Source organism: Bubalus bubalis, chromosome 4 (assembly GCF_019923935.1).
Source record: "Bubalus bubalis isolate 160015118507 breed Murrah chromosome 4, NDDB_SH_1, whole genome shotgun sequence".
NCBI classification, from domain to species: domain Eukaryota; kingdom Metazoa; phylum Chordata; class Mammalia; order Artiodactyla; family Bovidae; genus Bubalus; species Bubalus bubalis.
Window position 1 is genome coordinate 45,508,231 of NC_059160.1, and position 14,708 is coordinate 45,522,938.

Sequence of the window (14,708 nt, forward strand, 5' to 3'; positions counted from 1 at the left end):
GAAACACAAGGACCAAGGGCCAAGGCAGAGAGAGGAGGAGAGCTTGGGCAGAAAGGGCTGATCCTGGATGATGCCAAACACTTGAAAATGCATTTGGACCCTCCACCTCATCCTTCCATCCTTCTCTGCCATTCTTGTCCTGGTCCTAACTCTGGTCTGGGGCCTCAGCTGGGTGTGGATGCTGGACAGTGCTTCCACTGCTGGATTACTATCCAGGGCATCCTCCTCTGTTAGCCTCTGATAGGTCATTGCCCAAAAAGCCTATCAGTGGGAGCAAGGAGAACCCTGAAAAGACTCCCCGCCCAACTATATGGCCAGATGCAGAGGCCTCCCCTCTATGTGGGCAGAGATTCTCACCAAACATCTCGCTCCATGTGGCTGCAAGTTATCCACCTTGGGCAGGGAAAGGAGGGGTTAGGGCAGGACCAAGTGCAGAGTCCTTAGCCCATCGCCAGGCCCTCTTGATGCTCCTACTCCTGTCTTCCTCACCCTCCTGACTCCACAGGGCCTGGACCAGGGGTCCTGGAGGACTCCCAGATGCCTGGACTCTGATTCCCCCCCAGCCTCCAGGCCTTTGCTCAGGCTGCCCCTCCCCCTGCAAGGCCTTTCCCCACCTGCCTCACCAGGTGAAATGTTACCTGTAATTAGAGTTCCCACTCCAAAGCCTCCTCCCCCTGCTGTCTTCCCCAGTTCCTCTCCAGGCCCCCCTGGAATCTTGCACTTTCCTAGTTGCGGATCTGTTTGTGTGGAGATTCTACAACTCCCAGCACTGGGCAGGTGCCCTGTTTCTTTTCTGCTGCTTCTCCTGCTCCAGGGCCTCCGGGGCTCCCTTCACCCTCCCAGGCACAGCCTGGCTAGAATACGAGGTGTGGGACCCATTACTGGGACATGAAGCAACCAGCTTCATGAAGACACAGCACCACACCTCTTTTACCTGCAATTGGGTAATTCCAATTGTTTTCCTTATCTGTCTTGATAGAAGCTCTTTCTGACAGAGAGTTCCATCAGATTTCTGAGTATTTCCATTTATGGGTGTCCCTTGCTTTCCAAAAAATCACCCTCTGCCAGTAAACTGTGAAGTGAGGCCTATATCGTCTTCACACTAGGCCATCTTGGTTTAGGAAAGCTTTTGTAGGAAAGCTGTACTTTCAGGTGGCAGGAAACACCTGTACTTCCTCATGTTTCCTTACTCCAGCCATATTTTTACAGCAGGAGAAAGAGGAAGAGAGAATTGTGGAAAGACATGGGCTCCTGCTAAAATCTGAGTAATGCCTTACTGCACTGGGGGCTCCTTTAAAGGCAGGAAAAAACAGTGTATTCCTTTTTTATTGCAGTAGGTACCTGTAAAGTAAATCCTGCTTTAAGGAGATAAAGCAGCAGACATGCAGGAAGGAAGGTAGGGAGTCTAGGAGAGCAGGAGAGGAGGAGGAGAAAAAAGGAAAGAGGGAGAAGGTAGAAGGCAGAAGAAAAGGAGGAAGAAGAAACAAAAAGCTCTAATCAATTAGTGAAACCTAAAGGGATCTAAAGGTAAAGCAGAATGAAAAAAAACCTACAAATGTACTGGAAGGAATGAAAACATTATGCAAAACATACTGGAAAAATACTGCTAACTTGAGGAAAACTGTCTCACCAAGACACAAATCCCAGAAATCATTGGACCTCTTAAAAATTAGAAGTTGCTAAGGACACCATAAACCAAATCAAAATGCCAGAGATCTGGAGACAATGTCTGCAATACTTAGAGAAGACAAAGGAGAATGTCCCCAACACACAGAGGAGCTACAAACCCATATGAACAGACTGAAACCAGCTTTTAAAAATGGGTAAGAGAACTGAACAAACACTCCCTGGGGAGGTGGCTTGTCAAGGGTCACACAGCTCTCCATGGGCAGGGTAGAGGCCAAGTCCAGGCCTTCTGACACTGGTATGTAAGTAGGAAATGTGATTTTATTTTATTTTATTTTATTTTAACTATTCAAATGTACACTCTGTTTTTATTTATTTTTTTCTTTTTTTAGCTGCATTGCCCACTATGTGGGATCTTAATTCCCAAACCAGGGACTGAACCCACAACCCCTTCAGTGGAAGCAGGTAGTCTTAACCACTGGACCACCAAGGAAGTCCCAGGAATATGATTTTAATAACTCCAAAGTTCCTAAGTTTATCTCTGCCTGTCTAAACACATAGATCTAAGCCTACACCCCTCCTGTTACACTAAAGTGTCTACAGTTTGACTTTGTATCTTAATATTGCAAAACCAGGATCATAATACAGACATTGCGTAGTAAGCCCTTCTCACTTCCTCCATCTGGACCATCTTCCTCAGACATGATCAACCATCATGGGCAGCCCTGAGCTGAAGGCCCAGAGAGCAGAGGAAGGCAATGCCCTGCATTTCCCCACTTGGTCTCCTGCCCTTCCCATGTCAGGCCTCAGTTTCCCTCTAGGACCTGGCACTGAGCAGGCACTCAGAGACAGGGTGGTGATGAACCTGGAATCCTTGTATCTCAAAAGGAACCGTTTACCCCATCAGCCTCAGCACAGCACCCTGGGGGCAGCCTCAAGGTGGCCAGACCATAGGAGTAGAGGCTTTGATTCTCCTGTCCTCTACCCCAGTTGCTTCCTCCAGATTTCCCAAAGGGCTGAGCACCCCCAACACCCACCTTCCTTCTGGGGTCACCGCTCACATCTCAGGAGTCCACTTCCTGAGCTGAGCCCACCTGAGCAAGTGTCGCCCTCCCTCTACACCATTTAGGGGCCTCAGGGGTGGGAGGAAACCCTCAGACACACCTGCCCCCACATCCAGGCTCTGCCCCTGCCTAACTTGCCCCTCTGGCCATGACCTATCTCTCTGAGCTTCTGTTTCCTTCTTCTCTCAACTAGTGACAATCATCCTTTTCTCAGGCAGTTGTCCTGAGGATAGGGAGATGGGCGGGGTCCTACTCCCCTGCTCACCCAGGAGTCTTCCTCTGGCTGAGTGTGAACAAGATCCACTTGTTCTCAGCTCTGCAGATGCAGCCACCAGCTGTGCAATAAACCACACACCCCCTCTGGGCCCAGATATACCTGGAGAAGCAAAAGGGAAAGTGAACGCCCTTAAATCTGGGTTGCTCAGATAAACCCACAACCTGCCCACCGGGCCCCACCCTGAGCTAATCCCATCCTCCCTGTTGACTCCCTTAGATAAACAAACCCAGTCCTATCCTGTGGAGTCCTCATGGCTGAGTACATTGTGCCTTGGGCTCTGTGAAGGACGACCCGCCATCAATAGACTGTGAGGGCCTTTGCCAATAGTGCTCCGTCTACTCCATGGCCTTCTTCCCAGCCCCTCCACCCAATCCATCCAACCTCACAAGCCAGCACTTGGCACAGTCCCAGAAGATACCAGCTGCTCACTGCATACTGGTCATACTCCTGCTGCTGAGGAGCACACTCATGCGGGTTCCAGGCGCTTCCTCCCTCAGATCCTTCTTCCAGAATCACCTGCTCCTACCACATAGCAAAGTTATGCTCATCTTTCAAAGCCCAATCCTGGCAACACTTGGCCTGAGAAATCCCCAGGAAGTCCCCTGCTCTGCTCCTGTGGTACCTTGGAGAGGGCTCTAAGTCCACTGCTTAGCCATTCTGTGCATGTCACCTACAACCCTTATAGTCTCAGTTCAGTTCCGTTCAGTCACTCAGTCGTGTGTCCAACTCCTTGCAATCCCATGGATTGCAGCACACCATGCTTTCTTGTCCATCACCAACTCCTGGAGCTTGCTCAAACTCATGTCCATTGAGTTGGTGATGTCTAGGTCCCTGTAGTCTTGTCTATGAAGGAAACAATGACACCAGTGACTTTGGTCCCAGTGGCCCAGGCTGGGTGATCAAGACCATTTGGATGGATGCAGAGTTCACAGGAAGGGCTGAGAGCACACTGCTCTTTTCTACCTCAACTTATTTCCACTTGACAATAGGTCTATTTTGGAGGACTTGATAGGAAGTCCAGAGTCTTAGTAACTCAGGAAAGTCTACAAGAGAGGGCCAACCCTGTTTCCTCTCCCATGATGACTCTTTTCTGGGGAACCTACAAGGAAATACGGTTGGTTCTCTCAAGAGAGCATCAGTTAAGGTGCTCACTTCCTCTCCCACTGTCATTAGCAACTGACCCAGAAGTGCGGGCAGGACAGGGAGGGGGGACAGCAGGGGGAGTCCCCAAGGCCAGGAGGGGCAGGGGAGGTGGCCTCCCAGCATCCCAGAGCTTCTCCTACTCTCTCCCTTGGTTTCAGCCTCCTCCTGCTCCCAGGCCCTGGGGCGTCACCACAGAGGGTGCTTCCTCCAGCTCTTGCCCTGCTGTCCACCCAGCTGCTCTGCAAGGGTCAGCAGACCCTGAACTAAACCCCTGACCTTTGCCGCATCCCACCTGTGTGACCTGGAGCTCCTTAACTGACTTCACCTGTAAAATGGAAATAAATGTTTCCCTATGTGTTCATGAGGGTGAAATATCATGTGTGTCCATGTCCTGGGCCAGTGCCTGCCACACAGTAGGTCCTGCCCAATGTGCTGCTGTCCCCTCTACCTGGAATGTGTTAGTTTCAGGTGGAAACCTCTTTCTCTAGCATCGCCCCTCCCCCATGCTGTGTTAGGGCATTTGCCCAGTGCTCCCATATATAAACACATGCTTACCAGGTGTGACTGCCTCAGGCAGATACTGCTCCTATTGATCTCAAGCACCCCTGCAGATACCCAGAAGTTCCCTTGTTTCCCGCAGCCACCGCCCCCCCGCCCCCAATCAATCAATACAGAGTTACTTCTGTGGGTTCCCCCCAGGCAAGTTCTAGTTTCCTTTCTCCCTAAGTGATGCAGGAAAAAGGGAAAAATTTAGAAGCCTTCCTGCTGAGGGGGTAGAGAGAGAGAGAGAAAGAAATCTGATGTCTCTTCTAATAAGGGCACCAATCTTATTGGATTAGGGCTCTGCACTTATGGTCTCTTTTTACCTAATTACTGCCTTAAAGGCCCTATCTCCTAATACAGTCATTGCAGGGGGAAGGATGCATCAGGATTTCAACTTATGAATTAGGAGCAGGGGAACGGTCTACCTGTAAGCCCAGGTGAATCCATTAACAGTACCCCAGATGACTTTTGCTCAGGAAGGTGAACCTGAGCCACTTTATGTGAGTTCTTGTTTGCTCACTCAGTCGTGTCCAAACTGTGCAATCTCGTGGACTGTAGCCTGCCAGGCTCCTCTCTCCATGGGATTCTCCAGTCGAGAATACTGCAGTGGGCTGCCAGTTCCTCCTCCAGGGGATACTCCTGACCTGGGGATGGAACCCGCGTCTCATGTGTCTCCTGAATTGCAGGCAGATGCTTTACTGATGAGCCATTTGAAAATCAATACCGTTTATGTTCCACCATAATTTCTTGTAATCTTTTTTCCTTTTTTTCTGTGTAGAGAGTCAAAACTTTACTGACATCGTCAGTGATCATTTCCCAGAGAGAGTAACAGGGAGGAACTGCAGTTCCTGCTCACTGAAGACAATGCCTGGGAGAGTTTTGTGGCTGAGGCCAAATTGTCCAGGTAAACCACACAAGTGTGCCAGGAATTTTACCCAGATCCTCTTGGGAAGATCCCCCAGGCTAGCTTTCTCCTGGCAGACACACCTCCTCCAGGCAGGATCCTAAGGTTGGGATCGAGGTTATTCCTTCTCAAGATCCCATCAGGAATGTTTCCTCCATGTCATTTGCTGGCAGTGAACGGCCTCAGGTTGAGAAGAGATGAAACCTGTAAGGAAGGGGCAGGTTACGTGACCTTGGACAAGTTATTGAACTACTTTTGGCCTTAGTTTCTTCATCTGTTCAATTTTATTGTGGAGAACACTGAGATCATGCATGCAAAGTGCTTCACATGATGGCTGACACAGAGTAGGTGCTCAATTAATGCTAACTTTTAAAAAACTTGTTGTGAAGAGATGGGATCAAAGTTCTTTCCTTAGAGATAAGAACCAAGCCAGACTTCCTTTGCTACAGGTCAGAAAACCCTGACAGCAACATCACTTTGTGTTCCAAGACCTTTTAGAACTAACACCCCAAAAAGATGCCCTTTTCATGATAGGGGACTGGAATGCAAATTAAGAAGTCAAGAAACACCTGGAGTAGCAGTCAAATTCGGCCTTGCAGTACAGAATGAAGCAGGGCAAAGGCTAACAGAGTTCTGCCAAGAGAACGCACCAGTCACAGCAAACACCCTCTTTCAACAACACAAGAGAAGACTCTACACATGGACATCACCAGATGGCCAACACCGAAATCAGATTGATTGTATTCCTTGCAGCAAAAGGTCGGGAAGCTCTATACACTGGGCAAAAACAGGACCGGGAGCTGACTGTGGCTCTGACCATGAACTCCTTATTGCCTAATTCAGACTTAAATTGAAGAAAGTAGGGAAAATCACTAGAACATTCAGGTATGACCTAAATCAAATCCCTTATGATTATACAGTGGAAGTGACAAATAAATTAAGGTACTATATCTGGTACAGTGCCTGATGAACTGTGGACTGAGGTTTGTGACATTGTACAGGAGGCAGGGATCAAGACTATCCCCAAGAAAAAGAAATGCAAAAGAGCACAACGACTGTCTGAGGAGGCCTTACAAATAGCTGTGAAAAGAAGAGAAGCACAAAGCAAAGGAAAAAAGGAAAGATATACCTATTTGAATGTAGAGTTCCAAAGAATAGCAAGGAGAGATAAGAAAGCCTTCCTCAGTAATCTGTGCAAAGAAATAGAGGAAAATAATAAAATGGGAAAGACTAGAGATCTCTTCAAGAAAATTAGAGATACCAAGGGAACATTTCATGCAAAGATGAGCTCAATAAAGGACAGAAATGGTATGGACCTAACAGAAGCAGAAGATATTAAGAAGAGGTGGCAAGAATACACAGAAAAACTGTACCAAAAAGGTACAACCCAGATATTCATGATGGTGTGATCACTCACCTAGAGCCAGACATCCTGGAATGTGCAGTCAAGTGGGCCTTAGGAAGCATCACTACCAACAAAGCTAGTGGAGGTGATGGAATTCCAGTTGAGCTATTTCAAATCCTAAAAGATGATGCTGCACTCAATATGCCAGCAAATTTGGAAAACTCAGCAGTGGACACAGGACTGGAAAAGGTCAGTTTTCATTCCAATCCCAAAGAAAGGCGAGGCCAAAGAATGCTCAAACTACTGCACAATTGCACTCATCTCACATGCTAGTAAAGTAGTGCTCAAAATTCTCCAAGCCAGGCTTCAGCAGTACGTGAACCATGAACTTCCAGATGTTCAAGCTGGTCTTAGAAAAGGCAGAGGAACCAGAGATCAAATTGCCAACATCTGCTGGAAAAAGGAAGAGAGTTCCAGAAAAACATCTATTTCTGCTTTATTGACTATGCCAAAGCCTTTGACTGTGTGGATCACAAGAAACTGTGGAAAATTCTTAGAGATGGGAATACCAGACCACCTGATCTGCCTCTTGAGAAATCTGTATGCAGGTCAGGAAGCAACAGTTAGAACAGGACATGGAACAACAGGCTGGTTCCAAATAGGAAAAGGAGTACGTCAAGGCTGTATATTGTCACCCTGCTTATTTAACTTCTATGCAGAGTGCAGAGTACATCATGAGAAATGCTGGGCTAGATGAAGCACAAGATGGAATCAAGGTTTCCAGGAGAAATATCAGTAACCTCAGATATGCAGATGACACCACCCTTATAGCCGAAAGTGAGGAGGAACTAAAGAGCCTCTTGATGAAAGTGAAAGAGGAGAGTGAAAAAGTTGGCTTAAGGTTCAACATTCGGAAAACGAAGATCATGGCATCTGGTCCCATCACTTCATGGCAGATTGATGGGGAAACAGTGGAAACATGGGTTGGTTTTATATTTGGTGCTACAAAATCATTGCAGATGGTGATTGCAGCCATGAAATTAAAAGACACTTGCTCATTTGAAGGAAAGTTATGGCCAATCTAGAAAGCATATTCAAAAGCAGAGACATTACTTTGCCAATAAAGGTCCGTCAGTCAAGGCTATGGTTTTTCCAGTGGTTGTGTATGGATGTGAGAGTTGGACTGTAAAGAAAGCTGAGCACAGAAGAATTGATGCTTTTGAACTGTGGTGTTGGAGAAGACTCTTGAGAGTCCCTTGTACTGCAAGGAGATCCAACCAGTCCATCCTAAAGGAGATCAGTCCTGGGTGTTCATTGGAAGGACTGATGCTGAAGCTGGAACTCCAATACTTTGGCCACCTGATGCGGAGAGCCGACTCATTTTAAAAGACCCTGATGCTGGAAAAGATTGAGGGCAGGAGAACAAGAGGATGACAGAGGATGAGATGGTTGGATGGCATCACTGACTCAATGGACATGAGTTTGGGTGGACTCCAGGAGCTGGTGATGGACAGGAAAGCCTAGCGTGCTGCAGTCCATGGGGTCGCAAAGTCGAACATGACTGAGCGACTAAACTGAATTGAACTGAACTGAATGTTAGTTAATCAGGTGGCCTAGGAAGAGTTCGTGCATTTTGAAGTATTACTGAAATGGAACAGGACCCTATGGTCCTTGCCTCCCACTCCCCGTCCCCCCACGCCCCAATATATCCTCTGCTACCTTTTGCCTGTGGAAAACTTAATCAGTGAATACATTTCATCAGAGAAGTGAGAAATGCTGAAACAAAGGAAAACAAAATAAGGAGATAGATAATGTAGTCATTAAGGATTTTCAAGGACCTTTAGTTCTTTCTGAAGGGCTATAGATAATATTCTAAGCCTTATCCTGTGAGCTATCTTACAGATACTAAAACACCAGGTGGAGAAGTTAACTACATGATGACCAGGCTATACCCAGGACTTGAGCTGCCACAATTCCGAGAACTGACCACAAAGAAACGGGAACAAGTGCACCCTGGAACTGAAGATTAACTGTACCTAAAACAACCAAGATGATGCAAGCCAGACCACTGATGACCAATTGAAGATGACTGTTAGAGATGACTGTGCTGTTTCTGCATGTAACCCCACCCCACCCCAACTCTGTCTATAAATGCTCTCACCCCCTGCTTGTCAGGGGGGTGTGGGGAGTCAGGACAGATGTCCACCACCCTCCCCTGGAGTTGCCAGCATCTGAAATAAAGCAAACTTTCCTTTCCACCAACTTGCCTGTTTACTGGCTTTTGAGTGGCGAGCAGAGGGACCCTCCCGTACATACCTTTTGGTAACATTACCTGAGGTGGGATAAGGGTGAGGGTGGGGCTGGAACTGCCCACAGTCCTAACATGGAATGATTCACTTCTCTGATGAGTCTTTTTAAGAACCCATGTGGCTCCTGGCCTGTCAGCCAGTCCGCACATTGTCTGAGTCGGTCTCTTGTCTTGTAAACTCCATGCACAGAAGGTTCTGGGGCTCTGGGGGCACTTCCAGAATTTTGTTCTAATGTCACCACTTACCACATAGTTGTGCAGCCATAGAGCTTGTGGCAGGGGGTCTGAGAGGAACTCCAGGGCCTGGAGCACCAACTGAGGGCAGTCTCTGGACATAGGTCAGGGGTCCTCACAGCCAGTCAACCCCACCAGAGGATTTCCAGTGCACTCACTGGAGAACCACTGTCATGGATCATTGGGTTCAGTTGTGTTGGCTGTAGCCTGGATACCAGAAGTTCCTTTTTAAACTAGAGCTCTTAAACTGAGTGCTTTCAGTAATGCTTCTTTTTTCTCCCTTGGTGAGGGAAGAACTGCCCACATTCTGGTGAAAATCTGGAGTTTCTGGTGACAATGGGTAGGTTTGCAGGTCAAGCTCATCTGTGGGATACTGTGTCCCCCTCAACGCAGGCCCCCTGGCATTCTTGCCCTGCTGGATGAAGAGTGCTGGTTCCCCAAAGCCACAGGAAATAGCTTCGAGGAGAACGTGGTGCAGGAGCAGGACACCCACCCCAAGTTCCAGAAGCCCAAGCAGCTGAAGGACAAAGCCGATTTCTGCATCATCCACTTCACTGGCAAAGTGAGGAGCGCACACAAAGGAAGGCACGGCTGGACCTTCTTGGGAGACAGGATTCTATGACCTTGAACCCTGAGGTAGGGGCAGGTGGGTGATACTTACTCATCATCACATGTTCCGTTTTGTTAGACGCTTGCAGCAGTCCTGTGAGGTGCTCAGGCTGTGTATTATTATTAGGTGCATTTTCCAGGTAAGGAAGTGAGATTTGTGCTAAAGGTGCTGGCCCTGGAGTTTGTATTGGAGCTCTGTCTCTGTGTTATTTGGGGCCAGAGAATGCACCTCTCTGAGTCTTGGCTGCCTCACATGGAAAATGGAGGTGACCAGCACTGTGTCAGAGAACATGAATTAAATAGTCTTGGGAAGCCTAGCACTGCACTGTCAGTACTCTGCGACAGGGCCTCTCAGCCTCCACATGGCCCTTCCTGAGGGGTGGAGGCCGGATCAGTCGTTACTGTCCAGGACCGTCCTGTGCATTGTAGGATGTTTAGCAGCAACCCTGACTCCTCCCCACCAAGGTCAGTAGCGCAGTCCCCATTGAAACAACCAGTAAGGCCTCCAGACACCCCAAACATCTGCAGGGTATGGCCAGTAAGTGGCAGAGCTGCAGTCACACCAGCTGGCGCACCTTCCCCAGTTGGCTTATTCCTGGGGCTTGGCCCTAACTGAGCAGGAGTGTCCTGAGTCTGCAGAGGCCCAAGCTTAGACTAAAGCTGGTCCTTCTCAGCATGTTGTGCTGTTTGTACAGAATATCTCACAGTTGGTTACTCTTGGATATGTGATGAGCCAGGCTGTACTCAGTCTCCCCGTCGATGACAACTGGTGACAAGAGACTTATACTGACACAGTGCTGCTCCCAAGCCAGCTCTGGTTCGCCCACCATCCTCCACATGGCCCTGCACTGCTTGGCCCTGCATGCTTGACTCCTCTGGCTCCTTAGGATGTTGAAGCCACTCATGACTTTAAAATGCCTGTTTAAAGAAACTCCATTCCTCTATTTATCTAAAGTAATGCCGCCTGAACCCCCATGTCCATTGCTACTGTGGTTAGAAATGGACGTGGGCAGAGATGTTTGCACGTAAGGTCCTTTCAGAGCCGAGGATTTTCTTTACCTACAAGTCTGACTCGTTATCTGCCCTGTGCTGCTGAACCCCACCTGCCCACTTCCCTGCTTCCTTTCAGTCTCATTTCCCTGTACCAGGTGAGGCTGCCTACAGCAGTAGGCCCAACCCTAGCTCTAGAAGGCCCTCCCTCGACTTTGGCCTTGCTCCAGGGTTCCTGGGTGGCAGGGGTAGCCTCTTGGAGAGGGCTAGCAGCTGGCTCTCCTCCTCTAGATCGAAGTCCTTGAGCTCGACAGTAACCTGTACTGCATCAGCAAGAGCAAGGTCTTCTTCTGGGCCGGCGTGCTGGCCCACCTTGAGCAGGAGCAGGACCTGAAGATCACGGAAGTCATAATCAGCTTCCAGGCCTGCTGCAGGGACTACCTGGCCAGGAGGTAAGTCCCAGGATGCCCACCCACAGCTCAGGGCCCCCAGCTGTCCTGTGGTGGAGGCACTGAGGAAGCGGGGCATGGGCACCCTCATGCCGGCAGGTGTCCCACAGGGAGGCCCACGTGCTTTCCCTGCCCCTTGCTTCCTGGATTTCTGCCTGAGGTTTAAAGTGAGCAGGCAGGAGGGGTGACTGCGCTCAGATTTTCCATCCAAGAAAACCCCTGCCCCAACTGTTCCTCCCTGTACAGGCCCTCCTGTAGGGGTCACTCCCAGAGGATCCCAAGCTCCAGGGAGGAGGCATCCTTGAGTCCCGGCAGCTCCTGTGGGGTCAGGGGCAGACTTGTGCAGGTTAGCGGGCAGGGCAGCTGAACGTTTACCCCCTGACCCCTCTGAGTCTGTGCTCAGGGGTGTCTGTTTCAGCCTGAATTCTGAACTCTGAACTCTGTGGACAGAGCGTGAGTGTGTGGTGTTTGGACAAATGGACTTTTGCAAGACATGAGCTGCTGACATTCTCCTGCCAAATAGAAGTCCCTGAGTTGCTGGAAGAAATTCCCTGCCTCTCCCTTCCCCGACTCCACTCCCCGCAACCCCTCTTCCTTGTCTGCAAAATCAAATTAAATTCATGGCTTTTATTATGGGTGATTGTAAGACCAAACAGTAGTGTGTGGTCCTCATAAATAACACTCATCATTCTTATGTCCCTCCCCTAAAAGCAGGGAAGAAGTGGCCGTGATGGCCCAGAGACATTTTCTGGGATGAAGCAGCCCTGATGGAAGGTCAAGCAGGCCTCCAGGAGGAGTCACGGTTCCAGGAAAACTGCAGTCCCTTCTGCCTGGGACAAAGCAGAAAAGTCCACTAGCAGTCCAGCTGCAGGACTGTCAGGCTGTGGGATCTTTGCTTCTCAGTTTCTTTATCTGTACAGTGGAGCTGACAGTTCCTAGAGCTGATGTGAGAATTAAATAGGAAATGTGAGGATGGTGCCAGCACAGACCCTGGCACATGCTCAGTCCTCTCCCCACAATGAGTCTCTTCTCAGGAACTAAAAAGGAAAAGGGTTGGCTCTCTCTTGTAGACTTTTCTGAGTTACCAGGTAGAATAGGGAAAAGGAGTCCAAAATGGCGGTGGCTAAAAGACAAGGAAGGGAAAAGCCCGCGAAAATAGAACAAAGGAAGGTCAAAGGAAGGTCCGAGGACCAGAGTGAAAACTTCAGGTAGAACAAACAGCACTCCTGGTTAAGCCCAATTTGCATAGGGCAGGCCCAGGGGAGGAAAAAACATATAAAAGGAGGAGCCAAAGTGCTTTCTCTCTCTCTCTCTCTTGCGTGTGTGCGCTCTTTCTCTCTCTCTCCCTCTCTCACTCTCTCTCTCTCCCCCTCCCCTTCGCTCTCCTCCACTCTCTTCTCTTTGAGTCTTTGGGTTGGCATGCCCTCACAGTTCGAGGATAGATTCTCCTGCTATCTACTAAATAAAATAGAGCTGTAACTCTGATTTGCCTAAGAGCTATAACATGGTTTGTCCAAGACCCAAGAGCTGTGACACGCCAAGGGCTTTAATGTCCATTGCTCCAAATCTTTGTTGTGACAAGACAAAGAACCAAGGAACATACACTTGTGTGACACCAGGACACTAGCCTTCCTGTAAAAGTCCTCCATTTGGAGAGAAATATATCTGTTGTCAGGTGGAAATACGCCAGGGGAGAAAAGAGCAGTGTGCTCTCAGCCCTTCCTGCAAACTTAGGCATCCACCTAATGGTGGTGACCGCCAAGGCCAGCCCTCCTCCTGTGGCTCACTGGGACAAAAGGCACTTGTACCATCCCTTTCATCAAGGCCAAGTCGAGAAGGATCTGATCACAAGTGTTGAGGGTAGAGGCATGGATAGAGTGGCTGAAGGGTGGCCTTAGGCCCCTCTCCCAGGTACTGTGGGAGCAGAGCAGGGGACGGTGGACTCTGAACCCACATGGACATGGCTCTCAGCAAGAATATGACCAGTATATGGTGAGCAGCTGCTATGTTCCAGGACTGTGCCACGTGCTGGTGGCATCAAGATGAATAAAGCAGGTAGGCTGGTGAGAGTGAGTAGATAGACAGGGTCGAGGGGACTGGAAGAAGCCCATGGGAAGGGGGAGGGATTGGAAAAGGGGCTCACAGTGTGTTGGTGGCAGGTCTTCCTTCGGAGAGCCCAGGGCAAGGTGTGCTGAGTCAATAAGAACTTGGCATGTCAGGCGTGGCTTGTTTAGCTAAGGGAGACAACAGTCTGGGTTTAGCCCAGGGTGGGACCTGGTAGGCAGAGTGTTTATTTAATCTGAGCAATCCAGATGTGAGGGCATTCACTTTCTCTTTTGCTTCTCCAAGTGTATCTGGACCGACACAATGTGTGTGGTTTATTGCAGAGATGCACAGCTGGTGGCTGGATCTGCAGAGCTCAGAACAACTGGATCTTGTTCACACTCAGCCAGAGAAGATTCCTGGGTAAGCAGGCGGGTAGGGCCCCCACCCCCCTCCCCATCCTCAGGATGAATGTCTGAGAAAAGATGATTGTGACTGGTTGACAGAAGAAGGAAATGGAAGCTCAGAGAGGTGAGGTCATGGCCGAGGCAGTAGGTTAAGCAGGAGCAGAGCCTGGTTGTGGAAGCAGGTGTGTCTGACGGCTTCCTCCCGCCACCTGGTCCCCTGAACAGTGCAGAGGGAGGGTGACACCTGGTCAGATTGGCTCAGCTCAGGACATGGACTCCTGAGACGTGACCGGTGACCCCAGAAGGAAGGTGGTGTTGGGGGTGCTCAGTTCTTTGGGAAATTTAGAGAAAGCTGAGTGGGTAGAGGAGAGTAGTGGGGTCAGACTCTCTCCTCCTGTGGCCTGGCCACCTTGAGGCTTCCCCCAGAGTGCTGTGCTGAGGCTGACAGGGACAAAGGATGGCCCTAATAGAGTGAGAGGGCTTACTGTACTTTGTCCACATGATGATGCTGGGTTTGCAAAATTAAGATAAAAAAGCCAAACTGTAGACATGTCAGTATAACCAGAGGGGCATGACCTTAGATCTATGTGTTTAAACAAGCAGAGACAAACCTAGAAACTTTGGGGTTATTAAAAGCATATTCCTGGGACTTCCCTGGTGGCTTAGACAGCAAAGCGTCTGTCTACAATGTGGGAGACCCGGGTTAGATCCCTGGGTCGGGAAGATCCCCTGGAGAAGGAAATGGCAACCCACTCCAGTACTCTTG

The 14,708-nt window shown here is 49.3% G+C and overlaps 1 protein-coding gene and 1 pseudogene across 1 annotated transcript in view; both read left to right on the forward strand.

Moving 5' to 3' along the window:
• LOC123332141 (apolipoprotein L3) overlaps positions 1 to 14,708 on the forward strand; it is a 262,937-nt gene that overhangs the window by 146,845 nt on the left and 101,384 nt on the right. The gene's annotated exons all lie outside the window — the stretch shown is intronic.
• The window catches only part of LOC123332140, a 49,194-nt pseudogene that overhangs the window by 15,660 nt on the left and 18,826 nt on the right, over positions 1 to 14,708 (forward strand).